Source organism: Tursiops truncatus, chromosome 4, assembly GCF_011762595.2.
Source record: "Tursiops truncatus isolate mTurTru1 chromosome 4, mTurTru1.mat.Y, whole genome shotgun sequence".
NCBI lineage: Eukaryota > Metazoa > Chordata > Mammalia > Artiodactyla > Delphinidae > Tursiops > Tursiops truncatus.
Genome location: NC_047037.1, coordinates 103,027,579 through 103,046,161, shown reverse-complemented (window position 1 = coordinate 103,046,161; position 18,583 = coordinate 103,027,579). Strand labels below are relative to the sequence as shown.

At 35.1% G+C, this 18,583-nt stretch overlaps 1 long non-coding RNA gene across 1 annotated transcript in view; it reads left to right on the top strand.

Moving 5' to 3' along the window:
- Window positions 1-13,601: 13,601 nt before the first annotated feature.
- Window positions 13,602-18,583, top strand: part of LOC141278490 (uncharacterized) — a 52,592-nt gene continuing 47,610 nt past the window's right edge. The window contains exons 1-2 of the long non-coding RNA XR_012331248.1: window positions 13,602-13,720; window positions 14,808-14,893. This is a non-coding gene — a long non-coding RNA (uncharacterized lncRNA). The remainder of the gene's footprint in view (window positions 13,721-14,807; window positions 14,894-18,583) is intronic.

The following is an 18,583-nucleotide window of genomic DNA, read 5'->3' as shown; positions in this document are numbered from 1 at the left end:
AGGCACATTTGAAAGTATTCCGTCTCTATTGCATACTAAATGACTATTCATAGCAAGGCCATATAAAACCAATATCTGTTAGTTCAAAATAGAGTGCAGTTGGATGCGACTACATTTTCCCAAGAGGCCAAATATGATTTTTCATTAAAACTTTTGTTTAAGGTGTTGCATGGGTAATATATCATAGCACCTGGAAAGAGAATCTTGGATCACCTAGCTTCTCAGTCAACTCTGCATGCATTGCAAAACAGTTGTAAGTTAATGTGTGTGGTGACGATCAATATTGTTTGACTCCCCATGAGCGGAAACAAAAAAGTAAGATGTTCTGCATCTTAGTGAAATCTTGCGATGAGGTTGACCCATGTCACAACATACTTCCTTTTTCTTTGGACTTGAATGTGGGATACAGAGTTCACAGCGTGAAAATCTAAGTTAATGAGGAACACTTCCATTAAGAAAGCTCATTTGAATGTGAGCCTATATGAAAATTAAGTTTGCAAATCATGATGTCCTAGAAGTTAATCATATATTCAAGGATAGAGCGACTTAAAATCATAAAAGTGCCAATCCTATGAACATTTAGATACAAATTAACAGCAAATTTAGTAGAAAATGCCAGAAGGATTTTGGAAACTTCTTGATATAGTCAGTCTGTAAAGGAAAAGATTCACCCACAGTTAAGGTAATTTTCAAAAAATTAGAGCAAAATCATGAGATTTACTCCCCTTCCCAATATATTAATATATATTATAAGACTACAATAACTAAAACATGATGGTATTGGTATAAAGATAAATAGACCAATGTAACAGGATATTTTAGAAAGAGTTCTTACTATAAATGTGAATTTGGCATGGGCTAAATGATAGCAAGATAAATCTGTAGACAATGGATTCATTTATAGTCAGCTTTGTTGGGAAAATGAACTTTATGTCTAACACATGTTATATATACAGTAGGTCCTCCGCATGCACAGGTTCCACATTTGTATTCAACCCATCATGGATTTTGTCAGGGACTTGAGCTTCCACAGATTTTGGTTTCTGTTGGAGGTCCAGGAACAAATCCCCTGAGGATACCGAGGGACGACTATACTAGAATAAGTGAGCTAAATGCTTAAATGTCAGATAAAATTGTAAGGTAAACAGACACAATTACAGAAGAATACCTTTTTGAACTTGGTATAGTGAACATTTCTTAAACCGGACCTCAAAACCATAAGGAAAAAAATGGAGAGATTTGACTAGATAACATGTAAGATTTTTTAAATAATAAAGGGTATTAACAAATTGGACATAGATATGAAGATATGTGTACACCTATAATCTATAAAAAATTAATATCTGGTATGTAGAAAACATTTCTTTGAATAAGCAAGAAATAGACAAGAAAGCTCAATTCATTCACTTAATAAATAAATATGCTTTACTTTGTTCCAGAATTTTTGAAAGTGCTTAAAATATTAATTCATTTAATCAGAATAAGTCCCACAGTTTTTTAACTGGTAGAGCTGGGATTTGAACGCAGACAGTTCTAGAATCAGTATTTTACTTGTCAATTGAAAAACCAAGAATAAAATGAGCGAAGGATATAAAAAAAACTTAGGGGCTTCCCTGGTGGCGCAGTGGTTGAGAGTCCGCCTGCCGATGCTAGGGGACACGGGTTCGTGCCCCGGTCTGGGAAGATCCCACGTGCCGCGGAGCAGCTGGGCCCGTGAGCCACGGCCGCTGAGCCTGCGCGTCCAGAGCCTGTGCTCCGCGGCGGGAGGGGCCGCAACAGTGAGAGGCCCGCATACCGCAAAAAACAAACAAACAAACAAACTATAATACAGTGTGTCCAGTTACATTAGGCCTACTTGTACTAGACCAGTGGGAAAGTAAGGATACAGGGGACTGCATATAAACAAATTTTATCTAAGAATTTCCCAATAAATGTACTTTATACTTGTATGACATGTACATCATCTCTGCTATGAGGCTAATAACCAACTAATAAATGTAGGGAGAGATGCACAAGTTTACTAGTAATCAGAAAAAAGCAATTGAAGCAACAATGGGAATGTTGGAAAATAGTAAGCCCTGGCCAAGATATGAGAATAGATTACCACTCAGGATTTCATGGCGAATATAAATTGTTACTCTTAGTCTTGCAATAGGTTTTGAACTTTATTTGGTATATAGCCCACAATATGATGTTCCTCTTCTTGGTATATAAGCCAAAGGAACCCTCACACTGATCAAAAGAAACCATGAATGAGAATGATTTTCACAGCATTTTCATGGGAGAAAACAAATTGGAAGCTAAATTGGTGCCCATTTCTAGGGGAATGGCTAAATACTATATGGTATAAGCATAATATTGAATAGGTAAAATGAATAAATGAAGTCCACATGTAAAACATTGGTAGGTTTCAAAAACGTCAAACATGTGAATGAAAAAAGAACAAAATCAAATTTGCAGTACAATGTCGTTTAATTAAGTAAAAAAGACATATATTAGAACAGGCACCTTAAAATAGAGGATGTTCAATCTTCAAATTAAAAGATACACAATTTCATTAATAATCAGGGAAAAGTAAATTAAAATCACACATGTACAATAATATGTTCACAGAATGACTAAAATGAGAAAAGACAGAAAATTTCAATTATTATTAACAACATGGAACAACTGCAATCCTCCGAAACCGTTCTGAGAGTATGACACTTTAGAGAAATGTTTGCGTATCTAATACGCTGAACACATGTGTACGCCATGATTCAGTAATTCCTGTTCTAGGTATATACCAAATATAAACACATACATGTGTTCAAGAAAAGGCATTTGTGAGAATGTTCCTAGCAGCACTAATCATAAAAGCCCAAACCTAGAAGCTACCCATATGTTCATTGATAGTAGAATGACACGCTAGACACTGACAGTGCCCTGGCCAGACACCTTGGACCTTTCCCTTGTAGTGCACACCAGACTGACTTCCAGCTGCTCACATCTGTAACTCATTGCCTGACGCCCTTCTTGACTGGTTGGATTTCACTCTACCACAGGCACCTCAGGAAGTAAGGCCAGAGAATTAGTGCTCTCTGGGAGCAGCCTGAAAACAGTGACCATTGGGAGAGTATGTATAAATAACTCAGCTTGCGGTTCTGCTGGGCTCAGTCTGAGAGCTGAGTTCTAAGTTAGCTTTCAGACTTCCCCAGGGAGATTAAGATCTAGTTACCAGTTTTGATAACTTGCTTGGTAACAACTCCCTCTCCACTCCACTTCCTCGCTTTCCTAGTAGAGTCTCCTGCTCTCACCCCAGTCCTTATAATGATTACCATTGCTCCTAAGTAAGCTACTCTGCGAGAGCAGCTGTAAATATAGGAGGTTATTTATTGGTTGTTTTTAAGTGACTTAGATGCACTGAAGGAAGAAACTCATATGACTAAATCAGTCAACTATCAACTCAGGGCACGAAGTGAAAGCCAGAAGGTCTTGATGCAATGTGAAACAGACCCTTATCTTCTGCAGCCAGAGAGCAGGTTGTGCTGAAAATGAGGTGCAGGACCCACTTTTGAGAATAATAGAGTCTGAAATAGGCTGAAATTTCGATGCTAACTTCTGGCCCCTGAGAGAGAAAGAGTGTGGCCCTGGGACCGGCTTGGGAAAATCTAGCTTGATGTGCTTAAGAACTAGAACCTCCAGGTTTCTCTGAACTCTCTGAAGAGCAGAATTGACCTGCTTCTCTTAGCTGCAGAAGAACCAGCTCTTCTTGCCTGTAGACTCTGCCGAGTCTGCATCTGAGGTGATGCACGATGCATTCTGCCTTCCTCAGAATCCGCCTCCTTCTTTTCTCATTAACTTTTGGGCCAATAAATGGAATCAAATGTCAACATGACCCAAAAGGTTGTCTGCAGCTCCACCAGGGTCATATACTCTGACCCAAGACATCATTATCTCTCAGCAGGGTTACTGCAAAAGGTTTAGACTGACTTGTTGCTATTAGCCTTCCCTTTCTACCATCTCTGCTTAACATACCAGCCAAAGCTGTCAGCTCATGGCTCTGCTCTTCTCAAAATACTTCAGTGGTGTTCTATCTTACTCAGAATAAAACTTAAAATGTTTACAATGGGCTCTAGAAAGTGCCCTTCCTTTGATGACCCCATCCTCCACCCATACTTCTCTGATCTCAGTCTTATTTCTCTCCCCCTCCCTCAGTCAACTCCATCCACAGTGGCTTTCTTGCTGTTCCTCAAATAAACCAGCACAATCCCATCCCAGGCCTCTTAGACGAGCTGTGCCCTCTGCTCAAAATGCTGTTCCTCAGAATATTCACCTGGTCGCCCTCTCTTACCTCATGCACGTGTTCTTTGAATTGTCACTTTTTAAATGTGGTCTTTTCTTACCACCTCATTAAAATTATAAACCCTCTCTCTCCTCTAAGATACTCTGTACAACCTCCGTGCTTTCTTTTTTTCTCCATAGCCCTTATCGTATTCTAATATACAGTTTCCTTTACATAGTTAATCTGAGTATTACCTTTTTCTTTCTATTAGAAGAAAAACTTTATGAGCACAGCTATATTTTTCTATTTTATTCCCTTATGCATCCCCAGAACTTAGAGCAGTACCTGACTCATAGTAGGTGCTCAATCCATAAGTGTTGAAAGGATTATTATATAAAGAATAAAAATTGGGAATAAAAAAAGTGGAAAATTAGTAAAGGTAATGATAATAATAATAACTGCTACGTATTACTGAAGTCCTACTTGGTGCCATGTAATACAATACTTAGAACAATCCTACAGGTAAAGCATACATCCATTTCACAGATGAGGAAACTAAGTCTCTGGTACATTCAGGGAGAAGTTTAAGGTTACACAAAGGATGAGGATTTATTGTGTCTGACTCACACCTTAGTGGTCTTTCTATATCTCAACACTGCCTCATCAACTAGTCTCCAATGGTAACTTACTCTTTTTTAGTCATCTGATATTTCAGTTGGGAAACATGGATGCATATTGATAAGCAATAAACCAATAAACCCGATTGCAATAACAGGCACTGGTTCAGAGCCGAGATTCTGGTATTGGACTGCATGGGCACACATCCTGGCTCATACAAGTACTGGTTAAATTTCCTTGGACGTTTTTGTTCATCTCTCTGTGGCTCAGTTTTCACATTTGTAAAAAGGGGATAACAATTATTCTCTCTCGACAGTTTTTATAAGAATGAAGGAAACTAGCATAAATAAATAATATTTAGAATAATGATATTATAAGCACAAGTGTTATGCTCATTTACATTACACAGCATTTTAAAGATTTACAGTGTTTTCACAAAGTTTCCATTATTTAAATTTATATCAATTTCATGAGGTAGATAAGGAGAATATTTTATCCCTGTGTTATTCTTTGACTTGCTAGTTATTTATCATTTAATGTTTGATATGTCCTAGTGTAGGCTTAAGTCTTACACAGATAAAAAATAAAACACAATCCCTGTCCTCAAGAACACCCAGATAAGAAAGAAAATATAGTAGAATAAATGTTTTGATAGAGGTAGCCTGAGGATGCTGAGAAAACTGAAAGCTACAGAGGTTAATAAACCTGTCCAAGAGTGCCCAAACAATAAGTCTTCTCACTCTCCATCCAGAGTTTCCCCCTAAACACTGGTAGGAATGGTGGATAAAGCAGTCTTATGAGGTGGGAGATACAGGGTCTGAGCTTTTTCTTGCTGCCCGGAAAATCCCAGCTTCTTGCATTGCAGCAAGGGACTGATCTTATTCCTCCTTTCACCTGGCCTCCAGGTTGGTGAGCAAGACCCCATTACCCCGAAATTATAAGTAATAATTCTTATTAAAGCACCAAGGTGGTACAAATAGATGCTGTGGTCATGAACTCTTATCTGACTGGTTCACAGAGGAGTAGAATAAAGTCAGTGTTTCACTTAACTGGGAACCAGGAAACCTGGATATGACCTTGGGCAAATGATTCCATTTCTCTGCACCTTGGTAAATATTAGCTATCATTATCACCTTTATGGTTTCTAGAATGACTTGGATAGGAGTCACATTCTGTAAAAGAAAACCAAAACAAGGCACTGCGTGACCTCAGAGTGTAAGTTCATATTCTATGTTGATTCTTTGCCATCTTTTCCAGCGTGTCAAATTTTGTTTGCTTTTTAAGCTAAAGGAAGTGACTAGCACACTGCTTTGTCCGGAGCTCACACTGAAAAATATTTGCTCAAAGAATGAACTGTCATCCACACAAAAAAGCATATTGGTAACTCGGTGTTCAGAAAGACACATCTATACATCTCGCGCTCTTTCTAATCAGACACAGTCTCATCTTTTAGACTCAATTCGTAACACCTGCAGGTCCTTTAGCGCTTCTGTTTCTTTGCAAGGCAGCTTTCCCCGCAGAAAGCCTGTGTTCTGCCACAGCTGCACCAATTAGTCTCCCTGCCCGAGAAGAGTGACAATAGTGATATTTCTCCGGATGAATGATAGACCTACTGGAGAGTCCACAAATCAAAATGTCAATTTTCTTTTCTCCTTCAGTTTCTTTTGTGTTGTGTGTTTGTATGTAATTTCTTCTACAAAAATGCCTTTGGATAGAGATAAAATATCTTCTTTTTTTTTCAAGTTTAACTAAATAATGAAGCATGTCTGTGACAGATTTTGACACATTTTGGAATTACATTCATTGCCTACAAAGTGTGGCAATCACATGAATTCTTTGAACAGAATGATTTAAAAGTGCCAGTGGTACCTAGAAAAGAAGCAGTCTAGGGAGAGGGTGCTAATGCACGCTCCTGATAATTATGTAAAACAAAATGTGGATTTGCAACTAAAGCACAAAAGCCTAGTAGATGTCCAATTCAAATTTTTTCTAATTATAATATCATCATTTCTTTAGTTTTCTCATAACCTAAAGATTTTATGGTATTTTAAATTTCTGTACAACTTTAAAAGGAATACATGCTACACTCTTGCAGTGTGTTGAAAACAATATTAAGGCCAGGGTAACTACGTTCATGACTCTATTTTCTATTAAAAATATCTCCAGTGACTTACTAAGTTTTCAGAAACCTAAGTTTTTGTTCATTTGCTTGTTCTTAATTCACACATTCAAAGAGAGTTTTAGATTAACGTGCAGGATTTAAGGTGAAATAATGTTGAAAAATACTTTTCCCCACAGAAATCTAAGAAAGTACATGACAAATCATGAAAGCATGATGGAGAAAAACCAAAACATGAATTCAGTTATAAATCATGAGATCCTGAAAAGTTCCAGATAAAATGACTGAACCATGCTTGAGGGTAGAGTGACTTGATTTTAGCATGGGTAAAACTTCGAGGGGCTTTTAGGATTCATCCTACTTTATTTTCCCATGTAATGGCTTAAGAGTCAGAATTCCTAGGTTTAATTCTGATGCAAGCCACTTAAGTTGTTCATGAATTCTCTTCTTATTTTTTTTATTTCTCCTTAATTTTTTTTTAGTGGAGTTTAGTTGATGTACAATGTTGTGTTAGTTTCAGGTGTACAGCAAAGTGAATCAGTTATACATATACTTATATCCACTCTTTTTTAGATTCTTTTCACATCGTAGGAATTCCACATAGTATTTTGCATGGAAAGAATAAAAGAATGCACATGCATACTCTTCTAAGGTTTATTAATTCTTACCAGTGCAAAATACTATATGGAATTCCAATGATGTGTATTGTACTATGCTAGATGTGGCTAGGGGAAAAAACAAAACCAAAACCAAAAAAACAGGAAGAGAAAGCTGCAACAACAAGCCTACCATGTAAAGGGAGAGATGATACATATGTTTAATTAATTATATAAATAAGAGAGAAGGGAAAATATTGTAAGAGAAAATAATGTGCTCTAGGAATCCAGAAGAGGGAAATATACCACTATCAGATGGAGGAAATGGGCAAATTCTTATAGAGGAGGAGATATTTGAACTGGATCTTAAGTGACAGGAGATGTTTAGTTATGTGAAAATAAAAAGTGGCAAATGCAAAAGCAAGTTTGCAGCCTTATAAAAATAATATTTTGTAGGCCAATTTAATTGGAGTAAGAATATAGGAAGACTAGTTTGCAAACATAAATGAGGATGCAACTGTGGAAGCTTGAAAATCACACCTGATCTACCTAGAATAGGTTGTAAAAATGCTGTGTTAAATGTCATACAAATTTATATTACTGTTATCAGGCAGTTTACATGTAGAAGGTATATGGAATGTGGTGGTACTATCAGGCTAAATGGTTATTAGTGAAAATGATGTCATAATGTGAATGTATGTTAGAAAAGATCAATATAATAATGTAGATGAAACATGAAAGCCTGCAGAATCCCAGAGTCCTGGACAGGAAGCCTTTGATTATGTTTTAATTTTTCTTTTGTAGAGGGGAAAATGAATATGAAGGAAATAAAATCTAAATATTTCAGATAACTTTTTTCTCCTATAAAAAAACAGCAATTATTTTAATGTGGTATTTGTGATAAACAGTATTTTTTTATTCATTTGCACAGCATGAGTAAGCTTACAAGAAGTATGATAAGATAAGCAAGAAAGAATGACTTTGTACAATAAACAATCACTTTTATTTTGCATAACATGAATGAAAGAAAAATTAATAAAATACTTTAGGAAATATATATCAGAGGACCTCAGCAACGTATTATCGGTTTCATGTTTTAAATCGGTTTCATGTTTTGAGAAATGCATTCCTCTGAGGAAGAAAAAATGATAGATATTAACAGGTTTACATAATCCTGTTGCAAATAGTTGGAGACTGACTGCAAGAAAATGGAACATTTCCTAAAAATTCACTATACATTTCAGCAGTTTTAGCTGGGTCAATTACAGTTGCCAATGAAAGCAAATCTGTGCATGTGGCATTGTCTTGAAGGAAGATATCTCATTCAGGCTTTCTGTACAAAACCATTTAATCAGCCTCTGTGCTATGTAGGAACAAGAGTATCTCAACTGCAGCTGACTTTATGGATCCAACTCTAGATTAATTTGCCCTGCATAAACTGAAGGATTATTTTGCTTGTTTTATATATATATATATATATATATATATGTATATATATATACACACATATAATATATATACATATATAATATATATTATTTTGCTTGTTATATATGTGTATGTATAAATATATGTACGTGTATAAATATACACACACATATATATATATAAATATGTAAAGCAAATGAAAAGAATGTACTCACACTATGAATATTATTATGTAGCATTTACTGAGCAAAAATAAACATTTAGATATTTAGATGTAAGTACATACAATATAATACAGTGATAAAAACATAGATTAAATGACCAGATTGCCTTAGTTTGGAGCCTATTGTTTCCACCTGAGAATTATGGGATCTTAGATATTTGTTTTAATCTTTCTATACTTCAATTTTATCATTTGAAACTCTAGAATTAGCATTATTAAAAGAATTCAATGAAATACTACAAGTAACTTGTGTAGGACACAGTGCCTAGCAGGAATTGAGTGCTTAATATTTGGTAGCAGTTGTTGCTATTGTATAAGATACTCATTTCCTTTGCTGTTATCATTATAATTACATTACATGTATCCTCTCTTCCCTGAAGTGATGGTGAAATCTTGAGTCAAGCATAATTAAGGAATTCTGTCTCTTGATTCCTTCTGAATCCTCTTCCTTCTTTGCCCCATTCTGCACTGTTACTGGAGCTCTGGGGCCTCCGACTTTGATCCATGTATTTTTCCCAGGGAGCTCTCATTATATACATATATCTAAGTCCTTCAGTTCACTTTAGTATGAAAACAGCTTGTGTGTAATACGATTTATAAGTGAATAAAATTTAAGTAGCTAAAACCATGAGTACCTCGGTAATTTTTCATATTTTATGTTTGAGACCCCAAAGGGCAATAGGCGATTCTCTGTACCATAGGGGAAATTGGAGAATGTAAAATATAAGAATTCTTATTTTACCAGCCACGTTATTAGAAAGAACAAGCAAACCTTATCTTCAGTACATTAAAGGAAAGGTCATTGAGCAGCTTTTCATTTCCTTCGTTGCGTTTTCCTTTTGGTACAGTGTCAGTTCCAGGCAAGAGCCTATCACTTGTTCTTTCATTTTCTTTTCTCTTTCAAGATACTTAGGAATCTAAAAATATCATTTTTTTTCACTTGGTTATTTCTCAAAAAAAGCCACCTTTCTATCCTTTTACCCTTCTACTTTTCTTTATATCCTGCGGACATATTTTTGCTATGTGATTTTTCAGTTGTAGTTGTTCGTTTGGAAAAGGGTTAATATCAATTCTTGACCCTGTGAAATAGGGGTGAGATAAAAAGCTGTGTGCCTTGATATGAGACACCGTAAAGTCAACTGAGGGAAGCCAAGGAAATCCAGTTGTGGGTACTTGCGAACTTATCAGCTTGCAAACAACTCAACACATTATAAATTATTTACATGTCCAGATTTCCACAGTAATTTATTTATGTGAAAAAGTGCTATAAGCTGAGTAGAATCTCTTTCAATCTTCAGTAAAGTTTCAGAACATGCACATGAAACAGTATAAAAATCATATTGCTTTTTTTAAAAATAAAAAAATGCTTCTGAAATAATATTTTTTAAAACATATATCTTTATGAGGAAGATGGCATTGTCAGTATCTACTAATTTCTCAGTGTTAATTAACTACATTATGAAACTGCAAAAGTGAGATGAAAAGGGCACAAAATGAAAATTATTAGCAACATTTTTCTCATGCATTTCTGAGTTTAAGGTAAAACGATATTGCCATAGCCTTAGAATTACAACTTAAGGCCATTTTTTTTTATACTTATTCATTTTTTAACTTGAAGTATAATTGATTTAAAATACTGTTTGTTTCAGATGTACAGCAAAGTGATTCAGTAATTTTTTCAGATTATATTTCATTGTAGGTTATTACGAACTTTTGAGTATAATTTCCTGTGCTTTACAGTAAATCCTTGTTGCTTATTTATTTTATGTATAGTAGTTTGCACCTGTTAATCCCACACTCCTAATTTGTCCTTCCTTCCCTCCTTCTCGCTTTTGGTAACCATAAATTTGTTTTCTATGTCTGTGAGTCTGTTTCTATTCTGTAAATAAGTTCATTTGTACCATTTTTAGATTCCACATATAAGTGATACCATATAGTATTTGTCTTCCTTTGTCAGACTTACGTCCTTAAATATTATATTCTCTAGGTCCATCCATATTTATTTTCTGGATATATACCCAAGAGTGGGATTGCTGGATCATATGGTAGTTCTATATTTAATTTTTTAAGGAACCTCCATATTGTTCTGCATCATGGTTTCACCAATTTACATTCCCACCAACAGTGTAGGAGGGCTCCTTTTTCTCCACATCCTCTCCAGCATTTATTACTTGTAGACTTTTTGATGATGGCCATTCTGATCCCTGTGAGGTGGTACCTCACTGTAGTTTTGATTTGCATTTCTTTAATAACTGGCGATGTTGAACATCTTTTCATGTGCCTGCTGGCCATGTGTATGTCTTCTTTGGAAAAATGTCTACTTAGGCCTTCTGCCCATTTTTTGATCCCTTTTTTTTTTTTTTTTAATATTGAGTTGCATGAGCTGTTTGTATAGTTTGGGTATTAACCCCTTGTTGGTTGCATCATTTGCAAACATTTTCTTCCATTCCTTAAGGTTGTCTTTTCATTTTGTTGATGGTTTCCTTTGCTGTGCTAGAGCTTTTAAGTTTGATTAGGTTCCATTCGTTTAGTTTTGCTTTTATTTCTTTTGCCTTGGGAGACTGATCTAAGAAAATATTTCTATGATTTATGTCAGAGAATGTTTTGCCTATGTTCTCTTTTAGGAGTTTTATGGTATAATGTCTTATATTTAGGTCTTTGAACCAACTTTGAGTTTATTTTTGTACATGGTGTGAGGGAGTGTTCTAATTTCATTGTTTTACATGTAGTTGTCCAGTTTTCCCAGCACCACTTGTTGAAAAGACTATCTATTCTCCATTGTATATTCTTGCCTCTTTGTCATAGATTAACTGACCAATTTATTCTTTTTAAAAATCTTATTTATTTGAGGTAGAAACACTTACCATGAGATCTACCTTCTTAATAAATTTTTAAGTGCACAATGTATTATTGTTAACTATAGGCACAACGTTGTACAACTTAATAATCTTGCTTAACTGAACATTTATACCTATCAAACGATGACTCCTCATTTCCTCCTCCCAGCCCCTGGCAATTATCATTTTACTCTTTCTATGAGTTTGATTTTTTAGATCCTTCATAAGTAGAATCATGCAGTACTTGTCCTTCTGTGACTGGCATATTTCACTTAATATAATGTCCTTCATTTTCATTCATATTGTTGCATGCCATAGGAATCCCTTCTTTTTTTATGGCTGGATAAAGTTCCCTTGCATGTGTATGTCATATTTAAAAAATCTATTCATTCACTGATGGACATTTAGGTTGCTTTTACAGGTTGACTATTGTGAATGATGATGCAGTAAACATGGGAGAGAAGATATCTCTTCCAGATCCTGATTTCAATTCTTCTGGGTATATATCCAAGACTGGTGTTGCTGAGTTATATGGTAATTCTATTTTTAATTATTAAAACAGTACATACAGTACTGGTATAAAAACAGATCGAAGTATATGAAATACAAGGAAAGGTGCACAAAATCACTAAACATCAGGGCAATGCAAATCAAAACCACAATACAGTATGACCTCAGATCTGTTAGGATGCCTACTGTTAAAAATAATAGTAATAATACAAGTGTTGGTGAGGATGTAGAGAAAAGGGAACCCTCATAAACTGTTTGTGGGAGTGTAAAATGGTATAGCTGCTATGGGAAACAGCATGGTGGTTCCTCAAAAAATTAACAATAGATATGCCTATTTATTCTTGATTTCACCAAATATTAATTTTTAAGTTCTCAATGTTACTCTGATATATTATTGTTATTTATGCCTATAAACTTAATTCTGATATTAACATTTTTATAAACATAAACGCAGATACAAATATACAACCATTTCTAAAATGCAGTAAACAAAGCAAAAATTATTATAAATATGCAAATAATTTGTAATCAGTATTTTGGAAGAGTGTTTAAGTGGAAATTATCACTGCACTTCACTTTCCTTAGGGAAGATTTTTTTATGGAATAGAAAGAATTAAGAAGGTGTCTGGCAGAAGGACTAAATTAACATTTTAGAAAATATAACAAGATTGTTGCAAGTACCAGAACATAGTATAAAAACTGTGATGAAAGCAGAAGAAATGGATTAAAAAAAAAATTAAATGGTGACAGGCAGTATAAAAGTAGTGAAAAAAAAAAGTATTCAGTCTCTGGTCTATTATTTTAGTTCTATAGGGGAAAAAAATGAATGCGTGGGGAAAGGAAGATCAGCTTCCTACTTGGTTTGTCAACACCAGCTGGCAGGCGAATCGAGGCAGTACTTCCTTCCATCAAGTGGAGGGTGGAAGATTAGCTCTTTGTTTATTCCAGCTAACACCACTGGCTGGTGGTGGGCCGGGGGGGGGGGGGTGGTGGTGGCGGGGGGCGGTGGTCAGAGTGCTGCCAAGTGTTTTGATAGAAAAGGGGTGGGATGGAAGATCAGCCCCTAGCTCAGCCTCACTGAAACCATACAGGAGAGGGGTTGTGTTGGTATTTGGCTGTAATAGGGTGAGTATTTCCAAAATTGTTTTTCTGTTCTGTTAAGTCCCTTTAGGGAATAGCCTTCCCTCAGAGGTTTTGTTTGTTTGTTTCCTTGTTTGTCTTTGCCTATTGTAGGTTCTGGACTAGAATCTTTTGCAACACTCTTCCTAGGATACATGGGCGGCAATAAGGAAACCCAGGGGGCCCACCATTGTGTTATTCCTCAAGTCCCAAGGTCCCTAGGCAGTCCACATTCTTGTTTCTACCTTTCAGAATCTTATACTTGTTTGTTGTGTTATATCCAGGAGATTTTTAGTTGTAGGTGGGATAATCTTGGAGAAATGGGGTGACTCCATTTGGGCTGAAAGTAGAAGTGCACATTGTTCTGTTTTATTCTATTCATCACTCTTGCAGGTGTCTTCCATTCTCTCACACTTTCCTTTAGAAATGCAGATTTCTAAACTATTTTTTCCTTCTGTAGAGTGATATTTTTTGAATATGCCTGAGAATTATACATAATGGACAAAGCACTACCTACAGCTAAGGATCCTTGTACTCTCTTTTCTCTATGGGAAGCTATTTTAAAGATTATACTGTAATGATTCAGAGAGAATAAGGAACTTGACCAAAGTCATACGCTTTGATAGTGAATGAGCCTTGATTTTTAACCGGGTCTGTGAGATTCCAAACCAGTTTTTTTTCTTTTACGGCATGATCTACCTTGAATGGAATTATTGCTTTGCTTTTCATTGCCAATATGTCGATATATCAAGAGTTCTTTATGTAAAGATCAATTTCAGTAATCTTTTTATGCTTAGAGCTTAGCATATACTAAGAATTTAATAGAGCTTGTTTCTTAAATAGGTGCTAATTGGAGCGTCCTTTAAATTTTTTTTAAAAGAAAGCAGAGCTCTTAAAGAGATTAAAGGCTACTCTGGAAAATAAAAATAAAAAGGAAATAATTCTTTGTAAAAGGATCTTTTTCCGTATGCAAAGGAAGGAAAACTTAGAGGCACTTACACAGAAAAGAAAAAGATTTGAAATAAATGTAAAATACGGGTAACTTAACCAGCAACTAGAACATAAAAGGAATTGTTAAATCATCTTCTTTCAGCTTTATCTCCAGAGTCATCAGTTAAATATGCCAGATGAACAGTCTGTGATGGAGAACACTTGCTGGATCAAAACCAAGAATGAAAGGTAAGCTTATGATTTACAACAAATGTTTATCATGTGTTTTTCAACTTAAAGGAAAAGAAAAAATCCTAAATATGTCCAGATTGCCAGAAGTTTTGTTTTTTACATAAACAAATATATCGAGACAGAGAAATATTTGATATCCATGAAAGCTTTTTTAAAACTTTTATTCAATGAGTAGAATATAACTATACTTGAAGTTGTCAAAACTTCTGTTAGCAACAAAGAAATAAACAGTGTAGGCTTAATTTTCTTTGACTTTCCCTCAAAGCGTATATGGAAACAAATACCAAAATATTCTTCAAATATTTCATCTAAAAATTCTTTCACAAAGAGATGGAGGAACATTAGCTCTTAAAAGAATAGTGAATATTTGATATATGTAGATAGTTATTTTCTTCTAGAAAATTCAGTCATAAGTAGCAGAGAAAGAATACTACATAGGGCTTCCCTGGTGGCACAGTGGTTGAGAGTCTGCCTGCCGAGGCAGGGGATACGGGTTCGTGCCCCGGTCCGGGAAGATCCCACGTGCCGCTGAGCGGCTGGGCCCGTGAGCCATGGCCTCTGAGCCTGCGCGTCCGGAGCCTGTGCTCCGCAACGGGAGAGGCCACAACAGTAAGAGGCCCGTGTACCAAAAAAAAAAAAAGAATACTACATAAATAACCAAAACTTAATAGCTAATGTTTCCTGATCTTTAGAATATTTAATTTGGAGAAGATAAAATTGTCCTGAAATGATTCTATAAAATTTGCATATATTTATAAAATCAATATTTTCATATTTATTTTCATGTTTGTAGTGTGTCTATGCCATTTATTTACAAATGTATGTATTTGAATATTAAAAGTAACTACAACCACAGCAGGGTAGCTTGGCAAGATATAATATCTGTTTAGGCTAGTGTGGAAATTGGTAATATCCCTTTTTCCATATAATTAGTTAAAACTGTTGATTTATACAGACACTCACTCAAGAGGGAAGATGACTGAAACCACAGTTACAATAATAGTTCTCTCATAAAGATGTATATCGAGGGAAGACAGGTTGCTGAAAAGGAACTTGTGATCACAGCCTGGTTAAAGTAAGAGATACATTTTTTCACCCTAAAGGGAGAAAAAAAATGAACAGAGCTGGAAGCCAGATTTGTTAAACAGGGTTTGAAAGTAAAAATGAAATAAGGTGTTTTCTGCGGCATGGTAACAGGTGCTTGAACTTAATGAGCCTCAGCTTCTCTGACAAAGACAATCTCTTTGTCACATAAAAGAAGAGTTACATTTGACACAGTTTACCTAGTTTTCACTGTAGTTTTTTGTCGTTTCTTCTGTCCTTTTAAGGGAAGAGGTGAAAGAATGGAGTGGTCTAGGTGATCTGGAAACAGCACTCATAGTATGTGCTCATAATGTATTAATTTATTTTGCCAGAAGAAAGAAAACCCTAGTTGTTTCACATTTGAGTACTCCCACTTTAAAAAGAGTTATTTGATACTACAGCATGACAATTTTTAGAGTTGGAAGTGAACATAGAAACTTATTGTCTTGCTATAATTTTAATTTCTCAAATTTGACTTCTATTAAATAAATGAGCTACAGAATCAAAATTTTCTGGCAGTGTAGTTACATTTGTCATTATTCACAATATGCCATAATAATAATAAGAATCAAATATTCTGCTTAAATTTTTAAATTTTATTATTATAAAACAGTATTGCCTTAAACAACAAAAATTTCAATCATCAAGTTTATAATTAGACAAAAAAATTGTCAAAAACTAAAATATACCTTGCTAAAAAGGATTATAGAGACTTTAGATTTGTGTTAATTTCTTAAAAAAATTTTTTTCTTTTTTTAAAAATTTATTTATTTGGCTGTGTTGGGTCTTCGTTTCTGTGCGAGGGCTTCCTCTAGTTGCTGAGAGGGGCAGCCACTCTTCATTGCGGTGTGCGGGCCTCTCGTTGTGGAGCACAGGCTCTAGACACGCAGGCTCAGTAGCTGTGGCTCACGGGCCCAATTGCTCCGTGGCATGTGGGATCTTCCCAGACCAGGGCTTGAACCCGTGTCCCCTGCATTGGCATGCAGATTCTCAACCACTGCGCCACCAGGGAAGCCCTAATTTAATATTTATTTTACAATGGAGTATAGTTGATTTACAATGTTGTGCTAGTTTCCTGTGTACAGCAAAGTGATTCAATTATACATATATCCATTCTTTTTTCAGATTCTTTTTCCATATAGATTATTACAGAATATTGAGTAGAGCTCCCTGTACTATACAGTAGGTCTTTGTTGATTATCTATTTTATATATAGTAGTGTGTATATTTGTGTTAATTTCTACTTCTTGAAAGTATAGCATCAATGTAATATATTTAAATATGAAATATGTTTTCAGATTTTGGAACCATTTTGAATTTAAGTTTCCACTGGGCATTCAGAGGGAAAGTATGCATGAAAAAATTATGTTCATCATTCTGTCTGCCAAGGTGGTAGTTGTGAAACTGCACTCCTTTTCAAATATAGCTGTGCCTATGACACCTTGCAGTGAAGGTAGCTAGACTTACAGAAGCTAATTCAGTTAGATGAAATGTGGCAAAGCAAAGACTGTGTGATTTGATGAAGGTTACTTATGACGTTGATGAAGAACACCTCACAAAATAATTTTTATTAAAACTATGTAGGACTGGGCAATATTTAAATTGTTTATTTGTGTTCATTAATTAATTATGCTCAAAAAGTCTATTCATGACATATTATTATTCCTTCCAACATGTATGCTTACTGATAAAATGGAAGAGAGCAAATAGATAAAAATATGGAGGTATTAATGGAGTGACAATTTACTGAATTAAAGTCTAAAGAGGTGCAATGAATAATCTATTATGAAATTGTTGCTCAGCACCAGAAGAATGTGCTAGAATCTAGCTTGTTTGGTTGATGAAGAGTTGATATTTTAACCTACACCGAGAGATTTTTTTTTCTTAAATTTCCAATATAGTTAGAATGTTTAGCACTAATATGAATTTTGAAGTTACAGTAAGTAACAGAAGGGTCTTGCTTCCTAAAAAGTCATGTCCGCTAACAGTACCATAGAATGTTCTGGGAGCAGCTTCAAATCTGAGTAATTTGCCATTTATAGCTATAGAATATAAAGTCTACTTGAAGCATTTCAGTCATCCTTAAGATGTAAACTAGCAATTGTTCACCTTAAAGAAATGAAATGTAAGAATGTTTCACTCTTAACGTTGTCTATACAAAAGATGTATTTCAATTGATTGGTAGGCTAAAATAAATGTTGGAAAAATATTGAAAGGTAAACAGTTATATTGTCTCTAAAGTTCTCTGAAGCACTAAAATTCCAAAGTTCTATGATAATTCACCTGGACTATATAATACAGGTTTCTGACATTGTAGTTATACTTGTCATTATTCATGTCCTGTCATAATTTTAAAGCTCAGATAATCCAATATATAACAGTGTTGGCAAAAAGATGTAGAATATATCTTTTCATTCTTTTACTCCCTGAGATCATTCTAGAATATACAATTGTTTGGCAACGCAAGTGATAAAAACCAGACATGTTGAGAGATCTATAGATATAGATCGATCTTATCTTGTTTTCCTCCCTAAACTTGGCAGCTACTTTTGACATCTCTCAAGTTAATCCATCAAGTTTAGAGAACAAATCATGACATATTCA